At 40.9% G+C, this 19,435-nt stretch overlaps 1 long non-coding RNA gene across 1 annotated transcript in view; it reads left to right on the forward strand.

The window, feature by feature from the left end:
- Positions 1–19,435, forward strand: part of LOC125131044 (uncharacterized) — a 135,351-nt gene that overhangs the window by 12,091 nt on the left and 103,825 nt on the right. The window contains exon 2 of the long non-coding RNA XR_007135848.1: positions 10,381–10,527. This is a non-coding gene — a long non-coding RNA (uncharacterized LOC125131044). The remainder of the gene's footprint in view (positions 1–10,380; positions 10,528–19,435) is intronic.

The following is a 19,435-nucleotide window of genomic DNA, read 5'->3' on the forward strand; positions in this document are numbered from 1 at the left end:
GTTCAGAGTACCCACCACAGCTGGGTTGTGGCTTTAGGCTCTTTCCAGCTCTTGTCATCTTTGGCCAGCTCTGTGTTGCCTTATTTGAGATACCTCTGACACCCTCTTCTTGACCTTCACCCTTAGTGGGTTCCTTTTTTAGCTTCCATAACTCTTAACTCTAGTATATCACTCCATATCCTAACAGCCTGGTTTCTTCCTCCACCAGACTACAAGCCCCTGGAAAGCAGAAACTTGGTGTATAGTTGTAGAGAATAATAAACAGTTCCTATATTATAACATCCCAAATAGCATTCCTTTCTTTTTTTTTTTTTGTCTTTTTGTCTTTTCTGGGGCCATACCCATGGCATATGGAGGTTTCCAGGCTAGGGGTCTAATCGGAGCTGTAGCCACCGGCCTACTCCAGAGCCACAGCAACGTCAGATCCAAGCTGCGTCTGCAGCCTACACCACATCTCATGGCAACACTGAATCCTTAACCCACTGAGCAAAGTCAGGGATCGAACCCACAACCTCATGGTTCCTAGTTGGATTCATTAACCACTGAGCCACGATGGGAACTCCCCAAATAGCATTTCTTTTCCTATTTCCTTTGTTCCATACTTTTGTGTGTTGATGTCTGTATATAGTGAAAGCTTTAAAAAGTGTTTTTTTCTTTTTTCATTTATTTTATTGGGGTATAGTTAACATTTTTAATTTTCTTATTAAAGTACAGTTGCTTTAAACTATTGCATTGGAGTGTATAAGCATTGAGGTTCTGCTGTGTAGCACAGGGAATTATATCCAATCACTTGTGATGGAACATGGAAAATATTATGAGAAAAAGAATGTGTATATATGTATAACTGGGTTACTTTCCTGTACAGCAGAAATTGATAGAACATTATAAATCAACTATAATAAAAATGTTTAAAAAGTATAGCTGCTTTATAATGTTATGCTAATTTCTGCTGTACATCAAAGTGATTTAGTTATACGCACACACATATATATATTCTTTTTAAAATATTCTTTTCCATTATGGTTTATCCCAGGAGATTGGATATAGTTCCCTACGCTATACAGTAGTAAGACCTCATTGTCTATCCATTCTAAATGTAATAGTTTGCAAAATCCCAGTCCATCCCTTTCCCTTCCCCCTCCCCTTTGCAACCACAAGTCTGTTCTCCTTGTCCATGGGTTTATTTCTGTTTTGAGGGTAGATTCATTTGTGCCATATTTTAGATTCCACATATCATATGGTCTCTGTCTTTCTCTTTCTGACGTACTTCACTTAGTATGAGAATTTCTAGTTGCATCCATGTTTCTGCAAATGGTATTATTTCATTATTCTTATGGCTGAGTAGTATTCCATTGTATATATGCACCACATCTTCTCAATCCATTCATCTGTTAATGGATATTTAGGTTGTTTCCAAGTCTTGGCTATTGTGAATGATGCTCCAGTGAACATTGGGATGCATGTACCCCTTTAAATAATTTTTGTGTGGGTATATGTGCAGAAATGGGACTGATGAATCATATGATAATTCTATTTTTAGTTTTCTGAGGACCCTCCATACTGTTCTCCATAGTGAACCAGTTTACATTACATTACCAGTTACAGTGTTGGCGGGTTCCCTTTTCTCCACACCCTCTCCAGCATTTATTATTTGAAAGTTTTTAAATGATGGCCAATCCATCAGTGTGAGTTGGTACCTCATTGTAGTTTTGACTTGCATTTCTCTAATAATTAGTAATGTTTAGCATCTTTTCATGTGCCTGCTGGCCACCTGTGTATCTTCTTTGGAGAAATGTCTCTTCAGGTCTTTCTGACCCCCCCCCTCCTTTTTTTGGCCACACCTGCAGCATATGGATGTTTCCAAGTCACAGCTGTGGCAACTTTGGATCTACTATGCTTGGCCAGGAATCTAACCCACGCCTCAGTAGAGACCACTCCAGATCCTTAACCTGCTGAGCCATAGGAAGAACTCCTGCACACTTTTTGATTGGGTTGTATTTTTTTGTTGTTGTTGTTGAGTCATATGAGCTGTTTGTATATCTTGGAGATTAAGCCTTTTTCAGTCACATTGTTTGCAAATATTTTCTCCCATTCTGTAGATTGTCTTTTCATTGTTTTGTTTTTTTTTTTTCCGGTTTCCTTTACTGTCCAAAAGTTGTAAGTTTAACTAAGTCCCATTTGTTTATTTTTATTTTATTTCTATTGCCTTAGGGGACTGACCTAAGAAAACATTTGTTCAATTTATGTCAGAGAATGTTTTCCCTATGCTCTCTTCTAGGAGTTTTATGGTGTCATCCCTTATGTTTAAAACTTTAACTCATTTTGAGTTTATTTTTGTGTATGGTGTGAGGGTGTGTTCTAACTTCATTGATTTACATGCAGCTTGTCCAGTTTTCCCAACACCATGTGCTGAAGGCTATCTTTTTCCCATTTTATATTCTTGCTTCGTTTGTCAAAGATTAATTGACTGTAAGTGTGTGGGTTTATTTCTGGGCTCTCTGTTCTGTTCCATTGATCTATGTGTTTGTTTTGTACCAATACCACACTGTTTTGATTGTAAAAAATGTTAATTTTCTGGCTTTCTTTTTGACAGAGCAAAGAGAAGTTCCATGAATACTCTGTATGTGTATCCTTGTTTAATTCTTTGTAAACCTATGTATATTAATAAATACTATGGAACAGCTAATGTTTGAACATACTCAAACATGTAATCCTCACAGCTCTCCCTTCAGTAGATATTTTTTAATTCCTATTTTATAGATGAAGAAACTAGGGTCTGGAGAAGCTAAATAGCTCATCTACCTACAGTTACACAGCAAGTGGCAAAACTGGAACTCAAGCTCTGGCTAATTACCAAAATTTGTACTCTTAACCATTATAATTATAATAATGATTATGATCCATGATGACAGCTGATGTTTCCACACATAGTGCTAGGCATTTTACATATGTAACCTCAAGCTGTATGTTTCTTGCATAGAATTGATGCTTAATTGTTGTCATGTGGTAAGGCAGACAAAGCTGTGGTCTCTTCCTGGCTCTGCCACTAATTCACTGTGTGATCTCAGGTAACCTCCTAACCCCTCTAGTCTCCATTTTCTCCTCTACAATCATCAAATAATCTTTAAATACTTCTAGTTCTAAAAGTCCAGAACTCTGAATAAATTATACTTTATTTTTCATTCTGTAATTATTACTTCAGTATAGTAAAATTCCCCCCCCCCGAATTCTAAGCTCCTATGGAATTTGAATTTGGGTTTTTTTTAATTTTGTAGTTTTTAATTTGTCTTTTTATGGCCATACCCATAGCCTATGGAAGTTGCCACGCTAGGAGTTGAATCGGAGTTGCAGCTGCAAGCCTATGTCACAGCCACAGCAATGCCAGATCTAAGCTGTACCTTCGACCTATGCTGCACCTTGTGGCAACACTGGATCCTTAACCCAGTGAGTAAGGCCAGGGATCGAACCCGCATGCTCACAGACACTATGTTGGCTTCTTAACCCGATGAGCCACAATGGGAATTCTCTCAATTTTGTTTTATTATTTGCTCTCATCTTCTGTCGTTCCTAGCCCAGTGCTCTGCATAGTACATAACAGGCTCAGAAGAGGTGTATGTATAAATATACAGACTGAGATCTTTCCAAGGAGAAATACCACCTTCACGAGCATCTGTACTTGCTGTCATATGTTACTTTCCTTGGGGGATGATATTAAAATGTAATTTAGGGCTGTCTCAGAGAAATCAGTGCTTAGCACCTTTAGAAATGTTTCTGTAGTTAGAGATAAGATTCTTATCCTTAAAGCAGAGCTGTGGTCACTGTCCAAGCATCTACTCCTGTGACTGAATGTGAAAGGATTTCTTTTGTGAAAATTGTGTGCCTGCCTATAAAATGGTCTTGGTCTATGAAAAATGCCAGGTAGGGAGTTTTCTGCAGGGGACCAGTTCTTACTCTGCTCGCTATCTCTTAGGGCAATCAGAATATCACAAATCATGCAATACTTTTTCTTAACCTTTGAGGAATCACTTTTTTAGAAAATGCCTTTTTAAAAAAAAAAAAAGGAATTGAAATTCTCTCTAAATGTGAATGACCTATACATTAGGCAAAATGTTTTTTGACTTCACATCTGTAGTTCAGACTTAAGAAAAAGATTAAATGGGAGAATTAAGCCAAGAAGCCTATAAACAGGGAAAGAAAATAAATAACTCTTAAAAATAAGTATATTTAGCTGCTATTTTACATTCTAGGGGAATGGCAAAATTCACCTCTGAGGTAACTGGAGATTTTGTTTGAGGAGAGAGAGGAGAAAAACAAGATGAGCCTTTTAGGATTGTGAGTTAGTCTGTACCAAGGATGATTTGACTATGAGAATTACATTTCTTGGAGTAATAAAATGACAGCAATTTGGACCTGAAAACCCCAGAAAAGAGATGGAGAAGGAAATTTGGGCAAAAGGGCAGCAGGCAGGGCCTGAGAAGAAAATAGTGAGAAATGGCCATAGAACTTTTGGGGACTTATATTTCCTGTCCTCTGCTATAGTATCCTATCTCTTCTTATCATTCCCAATCTTCCAGTAAAAGTCTTTTATAAACAACTACTTGTATGTCATGGTTCTTGGGGAATAAAGGAGGCGACAATGGTTAGCACTGGGATGAGGGGGAGCAAAGAGGAGCTAGCAACCACTAAAGAGACAAAAGCAGGAATTTAGAGATGATCCAGAATTCCTTCTTAACCTTGGGGTAACCTTGGGGAATCATGCTTGTATATTAAAGGATGAAGCGGAGTTCCCCTGTGGCACAGTAGGTTGAGGATCTGGCATTGTCACTGTAGTGGCTTGAGTTGCTGCTGTGGCACAATCTCAATTCCTGGCCCAGGATCTTCCACATACTGTCTGCATGGCCAAAAAAAAGGGCAGGGGGGGGAGGACATAAGGTAAACTTAGAAGCCTGGGACAATTCAGGTCATTCCAAAGTACACGTGAAGGGTTAAAGCCTGATCCCCAAGCAGTGGGAAAACCTCCAAATTGTGCAGGATCCACATGCTCTTGAAGGGCTTCATTACAGAAAATTCATAGAGAAAATTGGAGAGTGATATTAAGAACCATTCATCTCGCTTGAGAAACTGTGTTTGAAAACAGCAACAACAAGGAAACAGAACTCCGTGACCTGTTTGTATGTGAATCTGTGTTTTTCTTAGTAGTCACCATGGTAGCAAGGCAGTTTGACAAGGGTGCCTTCGAAGCACATACAAGGGAGAGAGATAACAGCTAATCATGTCCTGTCTTATACTTTAACTGTGTTGATCCTCTGCCTCTGACCATTAGCCTCTGATGCTTTTCTCCCTAATAGCATCAAGCACAGTGCTAGACATATATTAGGCACTAAAACATATATTCTGATTGGCTGAATTAAATATATGGTGTTTCTGCTATGTCTTCCTTTCTAAGCTATAGAGAGAGTCACCCTACAGAAATTTGATTTAAAAAATGACTCTTGGGAGTTCCTGCTGTGGCTCAGTGTAGCGAATCCAACTAGTATCCATGAGGATGCATGTTCGATCCCCGGCCTTGCTCAGTGGGTTAAGGATCTGGCGTGGCCGTGAGCTGTGGTGTAGGTCACAGACGCAGCCTGGATCCTGCATTGCTGTGGCTGTGGTATAGGCTAGCAGCTTCAGCTCCGATTCAATCCCTAGCCTGGGAACCTCCATATGCCACAGATGTGGCCCTAGGAGAAAAAAAAAAAAAAAAGGCCCCTACATTTGTCGAGGGGATCAAAACTAGGCCATTCTCCTGACTGGATTTCAGCCTGAGGAGGAAAAGGACAGAGATGAGACACTATTATTAGAAGACTACCATGTAAGTGCTAAGTAGAATCCTAAGTAAATTCACTTTCATCAGTGAGGCCCAGAAGCTTTGTGTAAAGACGGGGAGTACTGTTTTCTGCCTGGGTGCAAAGACAAGTTTGGCAGCAGTTTCTAAAGTGAGTAATGTCAAGTCTGAGTTAAAGCCCTAAGGATAGGGAGTTCCCGGATTTCAAACTGAGAAAGCTTTTTAGGTCCCTACCCCCACTCAATTAACACTCAGCCTGGGAAGCCTTCTTATTATAACGCCTTGAGTTAATGATAATCTTTTATTATAGCTTTCCCCCCTAATATATTCTTACATTTCAATTGTCATCTCTGTAATTGCTCTGCATTTCAATTACTTCCACTTCTGTTTTTAATGTTTTGTTATTTCACATTTCTTTTTAAAAGCATTTTACCCTAGACATATGCTCTTTATTTTTATAGCCAGGGTGCCCAAATTTGCCACTTTAAAATCTGGGTTCTTATAGTTTCAACAAATCCTCAAAGTGTGTCACCTCCAGTTTATAAATTGGTATTCCAGTCATGTTCAAGGCTGAAAACAGCTGCAAGAATTTGTCCTTAGAATTCTTTAGCAGTAGCTTCCATTGATAAAGCCTAAATTTGGTTGGTCTGGTGGATCAGCTACTGGGATGTCATTATCATTACGAGATCAGCCCGCTGGGATAAACTGAGTAGGACCAGCCTCTTGTGGAACAAGCTGCAGAGGTCATTGTTCCCAGAGAGGCACAGGTTAAATCCTTCCAAACTTGCTAAGGAATTTGACCTAGTTCCTTGAAACTAGAGTGTAGCTGGAAAATATAATTCATTGCAAATGCATTTCTTTCTTCCTCAAAATTACTTTTGAATCCCCATCAGATAGGGATCACATGGACTCAGATCACCACTGTTAATAAGCCTGATTGATTCAATATGAAAATTGGGGAGCACACAGATAATGTGAACTCATTTTCTGAAAAGAATGTTTAGGCCTCTAATTATTGAAACTTTATGAAGATACTGTTGATATGGAAGTTCCCAAGCTACAGGTCATGTTGGAGCTGCATGTGCAACCTATGGCACAGCCACAGCAATGCCAGATCCTTAACCCACCAAGCGAGGACAGGGAGCGAACATGCATCCCCAGGAAGGCAATGTCGGGTCCTTAACCCACTGAGCCACAATGGGAACTCTTTTTTTTTTCCCCTGCCCACTGTGTTTAGCACAGTGGCAGGCTCAGGTGTTCAGTGAATGTTGAATAAGTGAGTGAATGAATTTGAAAGTTTCTCATAATCTGACTCTTACCTACATGTCCAGTTATAGTATTTTCTACTGATCTCTTCCCCCAAAACATATAGTTTATACTTCAACAAAATAACTCTTGAGTTTCCTAAAAATCTCTCCTGCTTTTCCACTTCTGTACCTTTGCTGTTACTGTACCCACTGCCTGGGATGCTTTTCTTTCATATCCTCAACTATGAAAACGTTACTGTTTTCTAGGCCCCACTTCAAAGGCTGCTTTCTTCATGAAAATTTTACTGATGATCTCAATAAGATACAAACCTTTTTACCTTCTGTTGTAAAACTCGGAACCTCCTGGCCATTTATTATCAAATACTTTGTAATTATTTTTGCAGTTAACTTATTATAAGCTTGCTGTATCATAAGTTTCTTGAAGACAGCCACTGGGTCTTATTAATCTTTTTAGTGACTAGCACATAGTTGATACTCAATAATTAGTCATTGAACTAATTGCAGTAATCAGTTTTGCTAATGCTATACTATGAACCCTACACATTTTTATCACTTTTCTTAGTAAAATCTAAATATTGTCCTCATAAATGGACAACTCCCAAACTAGACTGGAATTGTATCTTTGTCAGCATTTCTCTGCAGTTAATTCCATAGGAGATTGGAGAGCTCCTTAAGACGAGGGGACTCTCCCTTTGTGTTGTAAATCACTATGGACTTGTTTGATTCTTTTAGTGACATCATTAAAATTCATACTGTGTGCTCTTAAGAGAAGACTCTTTTGAGTATTTTTTTTAAGTATGTGTGTATCATCAAATTCTTAATTCCTCTGATCATTCATTCTTGTTCTCACCTACATTGCTAAATGGTGGCATTTCCATCCATTTAAACATAAGGCAAAGGTCTTCATGGAGACCCCTGGGGCTTTGCGTTCTGCATATTATCAAACATTTTTTTTTTCCTACAAATGACCTCTTCTTGACACCTGATGATAAAGCCAAAGATTCTCATGCATTTTTAAAAAATTAGCTGTCAGCAACTGCAAGAAAGAGGAGGAGGCTGAAAGTGAACTGGAACACTGCTATATGTTTTATTTCCTAATACATCTAGCCCTCATGAAGAAGGCTTGTAATATCTCATTTAGGAGATAATACAGATTTAAGACAAAAGATATAAAGAAGTGGACAAAATTGTCCTTTTCAAAATTTGGGATGGTCTTTATTCTGACCAGTATATGGGTAGCAGTCTTGGATTGCAACTTTCAAAGTCTTCTAAAAGCATTATTCCCAAAATAAATGCTCCTTCCATCAAGGCCTCACCAGTTTTTAAGTAAAATTTTCTTTTTACCATGCTCCTTCTCTCGCTTATTGCTACAACTCTCCCTGTGTCCTCTTTCTTTTTCACTTTTTCTCCATCTCCTTTTCTACTTTGCTAATCATATTTCTGTTCTTTTTTTTCCATTCTCTTTATTCTCATTTATATCATAGTATTTGATAATAAAATACTTTCCCATTTTTAAGGTAATTTCATAGTTTTCCCGTCTTAATTGATGTTTTTCAAAACGTTTCATATCAAAAACATCTGTTGAGCATCTGTGATGAACCGAGTCCTGGGCTAGGTAAGGTGATAAGTCAGAAACAAATCATATAAGGCCTTGCCTTCATGGAGCTCATAGTCTACTGGAGGTAGCATCCATTAAATAAGTAATAGCTTAAATAACTATCTAATAACTAAAAGTGTATAATAGAGTAGAAGGTGACATTTAAGCCAAATCTTGTGAATGCAACTATGAATGAGATATGAAGGGACTTGGCATCTTTATGATAAGATAGAAGTCTGGTGGGGCAGGGGGAGGGAAAAAAAGGAAAAGAAAGAGAAAACCAATGTGGTAGGAACATTTTGAGCCAAGGGTAGACTGATTTGAGAAGAGGTAGGTGGGACTAGGATATTCAATGCCATCACAGGCCAAGTTTTGTTTTTTGGACTTAATCCGAAGAAAAATGAACAAGCCACTGGAAAGTTTTAAATCAGGAGAGGATGTGATCAGATTTGATTATTTTAACAATAACTGTGGGGCAATTGAAGATTTAAGGGACCCACAAAAAAGCTAGTGCAGTAGCCTCGGTGTTAGTGATGTTACTTTGGATCAGTAGAAATGGAGAGAAGTGGGTATTTTAATACTGTTCTGTGGACAGAATTCATTGGGCTTAACACTTCCATCTGGATGAGTGTAGATCTATCCTGCCTAGAGGCAGAGGGAGCGGTGAAATGACCTCTCATGAAGCATAGGAATCTTACTCAAGATTAATTCATGATAATAAAGTATAGTATTTCATTATGGAGAGATGCAGATAAAAGAAGGGGAAGGAGTTCCTGTCATGGCTCAGTGGTAACGAACCCAACTAGCATCAGGAGGATGTGGGTTCCCCGATCCCTGGCCTCGCTCAATGGATTAAGGATATGGCGTTGCTGTGGCTGTGGTGTAGGCCAGCAGCTACAGCTCTGATTCGACCCCTAGCCTGGGAACTTGCATATGCTGCAAATGCAGCCCTAAAAAGACAAAAAAAAAAAAAAAAAGAAGGGGAGACTCCGAGATTTCCCTGGTGGCCTAGGGGTTAAGGATCCAGCATTGTCACTGCTGTGGCATGGGTTCAGTCCTTGGCTTGGGAACTTCCACATGCTGTGGGAACATCCAAAATAAATGAAAGAAGGGGAGACTCCATCTTATTAGATTATAAATGCTATACCATGAAGGCAGGGATTTTTTTTTTTTTACTTTTTCTTCACTGCTGTGTTCCTAGCTCTTGGAATAGTGCCCGACATATAGCCACTAAATAAATATTTGTGGAGCAAATGCCTAGGGCCACAAGTGCAGCCTGAAAGCTATCTAAGCAAGTTGCCTTGGCTAATAGTCTGATTACAAGAAGAAAAATTTAGATTAAAATTTACCATCACCCCCTCAAATTACCTCTCTAAGGAGGCACTGAGATGAAGCTTTGTTTTTTATTTTTATTTTTATTATTATTATTTGCTTTTTAGGGCCACACCTGCAGCATGAGGTTCCCAGGCTAGAGGTCAAATCAGAGCCAAAGCCGCCGGCCTACAGCAAAGCCACAACAACACAGGATCTGAGCTGCATCTTCAACCTACACCACAGCTCACAGCAACACTTGATCCCCAACCCACTGAATGAGGCCAGGGATTGAACCCAAATCCGCATGGATACTAATTGGATTCGTTTCTGCTGCACCACAGTGGGAACTCCAAAGCTTTGTTTTTTATTCATAGGAAGCTGAGGAATTTCAGCTGACCAGCTAACTGATTTAGAAGAAGCAAGATGGACAAAATGATTGCTTGCTTGGGAAGTTTGGCTAAGACCAAGTGAAGGTCCTCGAAGACTAATGGCTGTGCAAGACCCCGGTGCTGGAAACCACAGTGAGTCTAAGTCTATCCGAGTGTGTGGGCTGAATTCCAGGCTTTAATGACAAATGGGATTTCATCATGGCTTACATCATACATCTAGAAGACATATAGATCCCCTCACCAGCAAGACCCATGAACAAAGGCATATCTGACTCGTCGTCTTCCAGCTCTTCCAAATTGAATTTTCCAAGTTTAAATAGCTGAACCCACTAGTAAGCTTCCGAAAGGAGCCAATTCATCTGGTGTCCATAGCAGAGGCTGGCAAACTGTCACCTACCAGACCAGCTAGCCTTCAGCCTATTGTTTATTTTTTAACAGCTTTTACAGAAACATAATTCACATACCATGCAGTTACCCTTTTAAAGTTTATAGTTTATTTTTTTAGTCTATTTATTGAGTTTTGCTCCTATCACCACAATCTTTCAACATTTCATCATACCCCAAAAAAACCCTGCATTCATGAGCAGTTATTCCCCCTGTCCCCAAAACCTGCCCGGCCCTAGGTAGCCACTAATCTGTTTTTTGTTTCTAGATTTGCTTATTCTGGACATTTCATGTAAATTGAAGCAGATGATTTGTAGTCTTTTGTGATGGGCTTCTTTCACTTAGCATGTCTTCAGGATTCATCCATGTTGTAGCACAACACTTTGTTCTTGTTTTTTTTTTTTTTTTTTGCTTTTTAGGGCCACACCTGCGGCACATGGAAGTTGTCAGGCTAGGGGTCGAATCAGAGCTACAGCTGCCAGCCTACACCACAGCCACAGCAACATGAATCTGAGCAACATCTGCAACCTCCACCATAGCTCACTGCAATGCCAGATCCTTTAACCCACTGAGTGAGGCCAGGGATCGAACCCGAGTCCTGCTCAATACTAGTCGGGTTTGTTAACCACTGAGCCACGAAGGAAACTCCCAACATTTCATTCTTTTTTATTGCCAAACAATCTATTATATGGATGTTTCCACATTACGGTTATTACAATTAATGCTGCCTTGAACATTTATGTATAATGTTTTGTGTGGACATATATTTGAATTTCTCTTGGGTATGTACGTGGAAGAGGAATTGCTGGATCATATGTAACTCTGTGCTTAGCCATCTGAGGAACTGCCAAACTGTTTTCCAAAGCTGCTGTGACATTTTACATTCCTATAGTAACATACGACGATTCCAGTTTCTCCATATTCTTGCCAACACGTATCATTGTCTTTTTGATCATAGCCATCTAAGAGGTGATAAATGGGATCTTATGGTTTTGTTTTGCATTTCTGTAATCTGCAGCCTATTTTTATATAGCCTGAAAAGTATGGATGGTTTTTACAAGTTTTTTGTTGTTGTTGTTGTTGTTGTCGTTTTTTGTCTTTTGCCCTTTTAGGGCTGCTCCTGCGGCATATGAAGGTTCCCAGGCTAGGGGTCTAGTTGGAGCTGTTGCTGCTTACCTATGCCACAGCCACAGCAACACCAGATCCGAGCCACATCTGTGGCTTACACCACAGCTCACAGCAGCACTGAATCCTTAACCCACTGAGCAAGGCCAGGGATCCAACCCACAACCTCATGGTTCCTAGTCGGATTTGTTGCCACTGCGCCACAACGGGAACTCCACAAGTTTTAAATGTTGAAAAAAAAAAATCAGAAAAATACTTCATGATACATGAAAGTCATCTGAAATTGCAATTTCAGTGCCTATAAATAAAGTTTTAGGTTAATAATGTATTGTCTGTGGCTTCTTTCTCCCTACAACACAGTTGAATAGTGGCAACAGACATCCCATGGCCTACAAGGCCTAAAATATTTATACCTGGCCATTTACAGAAAACGTTTACCAATGCCATGTCCACAACATCGTGGGGTAAGACTACCAAGCATCTAGGGCAGGAAAGAGGAAATATGTCTGCCCAGGAGAAATGGATTTTTAAAAAATAAAAACAGGGGGTTCCCTTGGTGGCGCAGCGGTTAACGAACCTGACTAGGAACCATGAGGTAGCGGGTTCGATCCCTGGCCTTGCTCAGTGGGTTAAGGATCTGGCATTGCCGTGAGCTGTGGTGTAGGTTGCAGAGGAGGCTCGGATCCTGCATTGCTGTGGCTCTGGTGTAGGCTGGTGGCTACAGCTCCGATTCGACCCCTAGCCTAGGAACCTCCATATGCCAAGGGAGCGGTCATAGAAAAAAGGCAAAAAGACAAAAAAATAAATAAATAAAAAAAGTAAAAACAGGATGCAAGCAGGCAGAACAAGGGAGCAAATCAGGATGTTATGGAGCTACCCTATTTTCATTTAAATCGCTGTTGTAAGGTCCTTCCAGATCTGGGCTCTCCCCATCTTGCAGTTCTCTCCCAGAGTTCTGTTCTTCATCTACTGCTCTGATTATGTATTGTTTATCGGAAGCCTCCAGGGATTTCCCACACCTGCAGACCTCTTATTCAGGACCGCTTAGCCGGGGTACTGCGTGATCAGCCACATCTTAATTTTCCAGCCTTATTTTCCAGCACTCACCTTCTATCGGAGACACCTAGCCTGCATCTCAGGATTCTGTGCTTCCGCTCATACTTTCTTTTCTAGTTGGAATGTTTTTCTCTTCTCCAAATTCTGGAGACATTTTTTTATTGTCATCATGAAATATTTTCAAGCATACAGAGAAGAGAGTAATATAGAAATATCTGTTCACTCACCACCAAGCTTTGTCAGATCATACCATTTTGCCATGTTCTTTAGTGGTATGTTATTGTTGTTTGTTTGCTTGTTGCTTTTTAGGGCTGCACCTGTGGCATGTGGAAGTTCCCGGGCTAGGGGTTGAATCGGCCAGGTCCTTAACTCACTGAGCTCCGATTCGACCCATAGCCTGGGAACCTCTGATTGCTATAGGTGTGGCCCTTAAAAAAAAAAAAAAAAGACAAAGTATTCCTTACTATTATCATTCCCGTAGTTATACAAAGACTATTTTAGATAGTCCAAGGAAAAGACATTCACAAATTTTTTAATTGTGTTTTTTTTTCTCTTTTTGTATTTTAGGGCTGCACCCCCTTGCATATGGAGGTTCCCAGGCTAGGGGTTGAATCAGAGCTGCAGCTGCCAGCCTACACCACAGCCACAGCAACATAGGATCTGAGCTGCATCTGTGACCTACACCACAGCTCACGGCAGCACCGTATCCTTAACGCACTGAGCAAGGCCAGGGATCAAACCCACATTCTCATGGATCCTATTCAGGCTCGTTAACTGCTGAGCCACCAAGGGAATTCCAAAATTGTGTTTATTTTTAGAATGTACATTAGCAGGAGTTTCCTTGTGGCTCAGCCAGTTACAGATCTGGCATTGTCAGTGCTGTGGGTCTGTTATGATGCAGGTTTGATCTTTGGCCAGGGAACATCTGGTGTGGATGTGGCCAAAAAAATTAAAAAATACAATATAAATATGTAAATACAAGTATTTAAAAATAGATATCTAGAGGAGTTCCCATCATAGCTCAGTGATAACGAACATGACTAGTATCCATGGGGACGCAGGCTTGATCCCTGGCCTCGCTCAGTGGGTTAAGGATCTGACATTGCCGTAACTATGGTATAGCTGTAGTGTAGGTCGCAGATGCAGCTCGGATCTCATGTTGCTATGGCTGTGGTGTAGATTGGCAGCTGCAACTCCAATTCAACCCCTAGCCTGGGAACTTCCATATGCCATGGGTGTGGCCCTAAAAAGACTATATATAGGTCATATATGACATCTATATTCTATGGAATATCAACTCCATTATTTCCCAGATAGTCTTTATGACGTAGCTAAAGTAGGTGGAAATACTAGGAAAGTACTGAATGAATAATGATGTTTAAAAAATAGGAGTAAATAAGAGTTTCCACTGTGGCTCCATGGGTTGAGAACACAACATAGTATCTGTGAGGAGGAAGGTTCGATCCCTGGCCTCGCTCATCAGGTTAAGGATCCAGTGTTGCTGCAAGCTGCAGTGTATGTGGCAGGTGCGGCCCAGATCCTGTGTTGCTATGGCTGTAATTTAGGTTGGCAGCTGCAGCTCTGATTCAGCCCCTGGCCCAGGAACTTCCATATGTCCAGGTGCAGCTGTAAAAAGAAAGAAAGAAAGAAAGAAAAGAAAAAAAAAAAGAGCAGCTCCCATGGTGGTGCAACAGGATTGGCGGCATCTTGGGAGCCGCTGGGACACAGGTTTGATCCACAGCCCAGCACAGAGGATTAGAGATCTGGCGTTGCCACAGCCGTGGCTTAGGTTTTGACTGTGGCTCCAATCTGATCCCTGGTCTGGGAGCTCCATGTGCTGTGGGGGCAGCCAAAAATGACAAAAAAAAAAAAACCAAGAATGAGAAATATGTAGTAAATAAAAATACAGGTGATATGGCGAAACTCTTAATGGTTGTACTCAGATAATTTAGCTTAGAGAGTTTAGTTTATTAGAACAGAGACCCAATTTTATTTATTTTTGTATAGCCTAAGTATCCAGGTAATTCCAAATAGATGTTTATTGAGTTGAACTAAGACAGCAAGATCCTGGGAAATCACATGGCGCCTCCTGCACCTCTGACAGACCACGTTTAAAACCTTGTCCCCACATTGAGTGTCCCCAGCACATATGCCAGGGACAGATGGTGCTTTCTTCCCTCTCCCTTTCCTGCCATTATGACAAGTTGCCCTAGTTGGGGCTTGATAAATATGAAATAATGCTAATAGGAGTCATCATCTGAAGGAATGAGGACTCAGAATTTACAGGATGCTCTCATTAGTATCACTGCAACAGCCCAATCTCAGCACGTCTCAGCTTGTGGGCCATTTTTAGAGAGATATTTCTCAGTCTCCTTAAAAATGACTATTTCGTAGCATCTTTTCATTATTGTTAATACTGAACACTAAGTTATGTTGGCAACTGAATTTGGTCTTGAGACTTGGAGGCGAGGAATCATTTTGTTGTGTAGCAAGCCCAATGCATGATGTTAGCCAAATGATGTCATACATTACAAAACTGCTGTCCTGTCGTCCAGCTTTTCCGAATAAATGTGACTCTCAGAAGTTTTGCTCCTCCTACCCTAAAATGACCTTATATGCTCTCAAATATCAGAGAATCCTCATTGTGGTGAAATCTTTTGCTTTGTGTATTACAGCCTGTGTTTCGAGATGGTGTTTTGGGAGTGTGGGGAGTCAGCAGAACCCCTGAGGCCTCTGAGTTACAAGAGGAGGTCAGAACAGGTCTAAAGTTTGGTTTAACTCACATGGCTTCACTTGAGACATTGAGCAAGACAAGCTTCTGAGAGACACTGAAGAAGCTGCTGCTGCTGCTTCTTCATCCTCCTCCTCTGTTTTTTCTTTTCATTTCATTGGAGTAAAGTTGATTTACAGTGTTGTTTCAGGTGTACACCAAAGTGAATCAGTTACTCTTTTTCAGATTCTTTTCCCATGCAGGTTATTACAGCATATTGAGTAGATTTCCCTGTGTCACACAATAGGTCCTTGTTACTTATCTATTTTATATATATATTATATAAATCATATGCTATATACGTGTGTACATTTTAATCCCACCTCCTAATGGCTTTAACTTCGCCTTTGTTTCCTAACTCCCGCTGCTAAGGCACAGGTCTTTCCTGCTCTCTTAAGCTCCACGCAAGGACTGGCATCTAACCAGGGTACGGGTAGAACCTGGTTACTGTATCATCCAAATGAGAACACTATTGAAAATGAAGTCGGGGAGTTCCCGTCGTGGCGCAGTGGTTAACAAATCCGACTAAGAACCATGAGGTTTGGGGTTCAATCCCTGGCCTTGCTCAGTGGGTTAACGATCTGGTGTTGCCATGAGCTGTGGTGTAGGTTGCAGACATGGCTCGGATCCCACGTTGCTGTGGCTCTGGCGTAGGCTGGTGGCTACAGCTCCAATTCGACCCCTAGCCTGGGAACCTCCATATGCCGCAGGAGCAGCCCAAGAAATGGCAAAAAGACCAAAAAAATTTAAAAAAAAAGAAAATGAAGCCGGGAGTGCTGGGGAGAAAGGCAGAAACCACCCAGGGAGACTGTGATGCTAAGTCCACAGCACCTAAAACATTTTAAGCCCCTTAACCTCTGCAGCAGAGCCTCTTCGAATTGGGGTCTAGATTTCAGCTTGAAAGACTGTGGGGTTTCTAAGAAAATTTTAAGTTTTGATTTCATTTCAGGGCAGTGCCTGTGTTTGCATCGTCTTTGTCGATCCATTGTTTGTTCCTAAGTGGAAAAACCTTAATTGTCCCTGGCTAGAAAGAGAACCAAAGCAGACGTCGTTCATAGTGAAATGTTCAAACCACGGGACAGTCAGAGGTCATCCTGGCCTGTCCATAAAGATGTGTAGTAGTTCTGAAAGAGAACATGAAATGTGATAGCAGGATACTGAACCAAGAGCCTGTGTGGTATGTTCTACCATCTTTGTTTTGCGAAAGGAGATAGAGTTTGAGCGAAATATCATGCATTACATTAGTGACAGTCATTTGCATTTAATTTTGTAAACTTTTAAGTAATACCTTTGTGTTGATTTGATAAGAGCATATGGAGCTTTCCCAGGCTTATATTTGTATTATTACATATTAAAGAAGCATGGCAAAAATTAATTTTGAAAGTCAGCAGGAATTTTAAAAGTTTAAGAATCAATGCTCCTGGTTTAAAGTTTTGCTTTTCTTTCTCTGTCTTCCTAGTCCAGCTCTGCCCTCTGGTGGTTGTAGTTGCTAATAGATGTAAAATACTCCCTTTATAGTTGTGTCCTTTCCAGATTCATTTGTAGGTCAGCTGTGAGGAAGACAGAATCATTTCCCTATAGAAACAGTGTTATAAATAATGGCAGAAATTGCAGGATAATCCACAAAAACCCACAGTGGCCCTGTGCCACTTGATCCCCACCCTCCACCCTCTTCTACTGGCCTCCTTGCTCACAAAACAAACAAATCAGCACATCCACTATTACTGCCACCACCACCACCAACTACTCTGTCCTCATCACCACCAAAAGTAGAAAGAGGAGGGAAGGAGGTTAGCGCTTTGGTCAGATCCAACTTCTTTATTTATAGGCACAACTTAAGCCCTGAAAATCCCACACCCCTCCTGTGGTCTTCAAAGGAGTGGCCCGCCTGGAAGGAAACTTAAAGGACCCCTTTGCTTCTCAGAATCTTGGGATAAATATCTTCCTTCCTTTTCTCTCGCGCCACCTGTAGCCCCTCTTAGATCTCCAGGGCCAGAGTCCCCTTCTAAGTAGAAGACAACAAGAAAGGAAAAGAAGACCGGAAAGAAAGAAAAAATGAGAAGAAAAGAAAACCCTTGGCCCCAAGGTTTCCTCAAACTCAGAAACTGGAAATCTCTCAGATATATAATGAACACACCTTCTAAACCTTATCTCCTCCAAGCTTTATAATTTTCCCTCAGCAGTCCCTCTGAGGCTCTGGCTGGAAAAGGAAGGGTTGAGGGCAGAAACCATCTCTGTCCACGTGGTGTTCACCATAAACCATCAACACTTAAGTGGCCTGCTCTTATTTACGCTGTGTGACTCCAAGCCCCTCCCCAGTAAGAGACAGTGACAGCGTGGACTCTATGGTGTCTTGACAGATAGAAATCACATTTTCAAGGGAGGAGGAGAACTGTGTGGAATCCTATCAAGTAGGACACTGTCGAATCCATTTAAAGGGACGAAAGGGAAATTCGATATGATTTTAGTAATGTAGAAAAAAGCTAGAAGAACATTTAGACAAGCAGAATACTTACGCTGGCTAGAGTGCCTGATTGTGGTGATATATATATTTTTTGTTTGTTTGTTTGTTTGTTTCGCTTTTTAGGGCCACACCCGTGGCATATGAAGGTTCCCAGGCTAGGGGTCCAATTGGAGCTGCAGTTGCCGGCTGACACCACAGCCACAGCAACACAGGAACCAAGCCGCGTCTGTGACCTACACCACAGCTCACAGCAATGCCGGATCCTTAACCCACTGAGCAAGGCCAGGGATCGAACCCGCAACCTTATGGTTCCTAGTTGGATTTGTTTCTGCTGTGCCACAGTGGGAACTCCTGGTGAATTATCTAATTTGGAATTACCCTAATGCTGATATAATGTTGTAAGGTTTTATTCAAAAGGGAAATGTTCTCGTTTTGTTTACCTATTGCTACATAACAAATCACTCCAAAACTCAAAAGCTTAGAGTAACACTTTATTGTTTTAAAGAGTCAAACTCATACAAACAGAGAGTAGAAAATGGTTGCCAGGGTCTAGGGGGTGAGGGAAATAGGAAATAGGTTGGTACTTCTCCAAACTTTCAAGGGTACAGACTTTCAATAATAAGATGAATAACGTCTAAGGATCTAATTTATGACATTACATGAGATCCTCAATGTATAACATGATGACCACAGTTGATAACAATATATTATACAATTGAAATTTGATAAGAGAGTAGAACTTAAATGGTCTTCCCCCACCCCCACTGCCACCAAAAAAAGGTAAATGTGTGAGGTGAGGCATGGATTAACTTGGGGGAGGGAGGGAGAATCCTTTCACAGTAAAGAAAAACATCACATCAGCATGTTATATACTTTATTTTACAATTTTATCTGTCAATTATACCTTAATGATATCAGGAAAAATATAACCCTTTGTTATATCTCACAAGTCTCTGGATTGCCTGGGTGGTTCTTCTACAGGTCTCACTCGGGGTTTGTTGTGAGTTTGCTGTCACGAAGCAGCTGGGGCAGGCGCTCCTCTCTGTGGCCTCCTTCTACATGTTTCTTTAGCCCATTCTTTCATTCAACGTAGAAGAGGCACTTTGTGGAGTTCCCATTGTGGCTCAGCAGGTTAAGAACCTGACTAGTATCCGTGAGGATGAGGGTTCGATCCCTGGCCCCGCTCAGTGGGTTAAAGATCTGGTATTGCCATGCTGTGGAGTAGGTCGAAGATGCAGCTC

This window comes from Phacochoerus africanus, chromosome 7 (genome assembly GCF_016906955.1).
Source record: "Phacochoerus africanus isolate WHEZ1 chromosome 7, ROS_Pafr_v1, whole genome shotgun sequence".
In the NCBI taxonomy this organism is placed as follows: domain Eukaryota; kingdom Metazoa; phylum Chordata; class Mammalia; order Artiodactyla; family Suidae; genus Phacochoerus; species Phacochoerus africanus.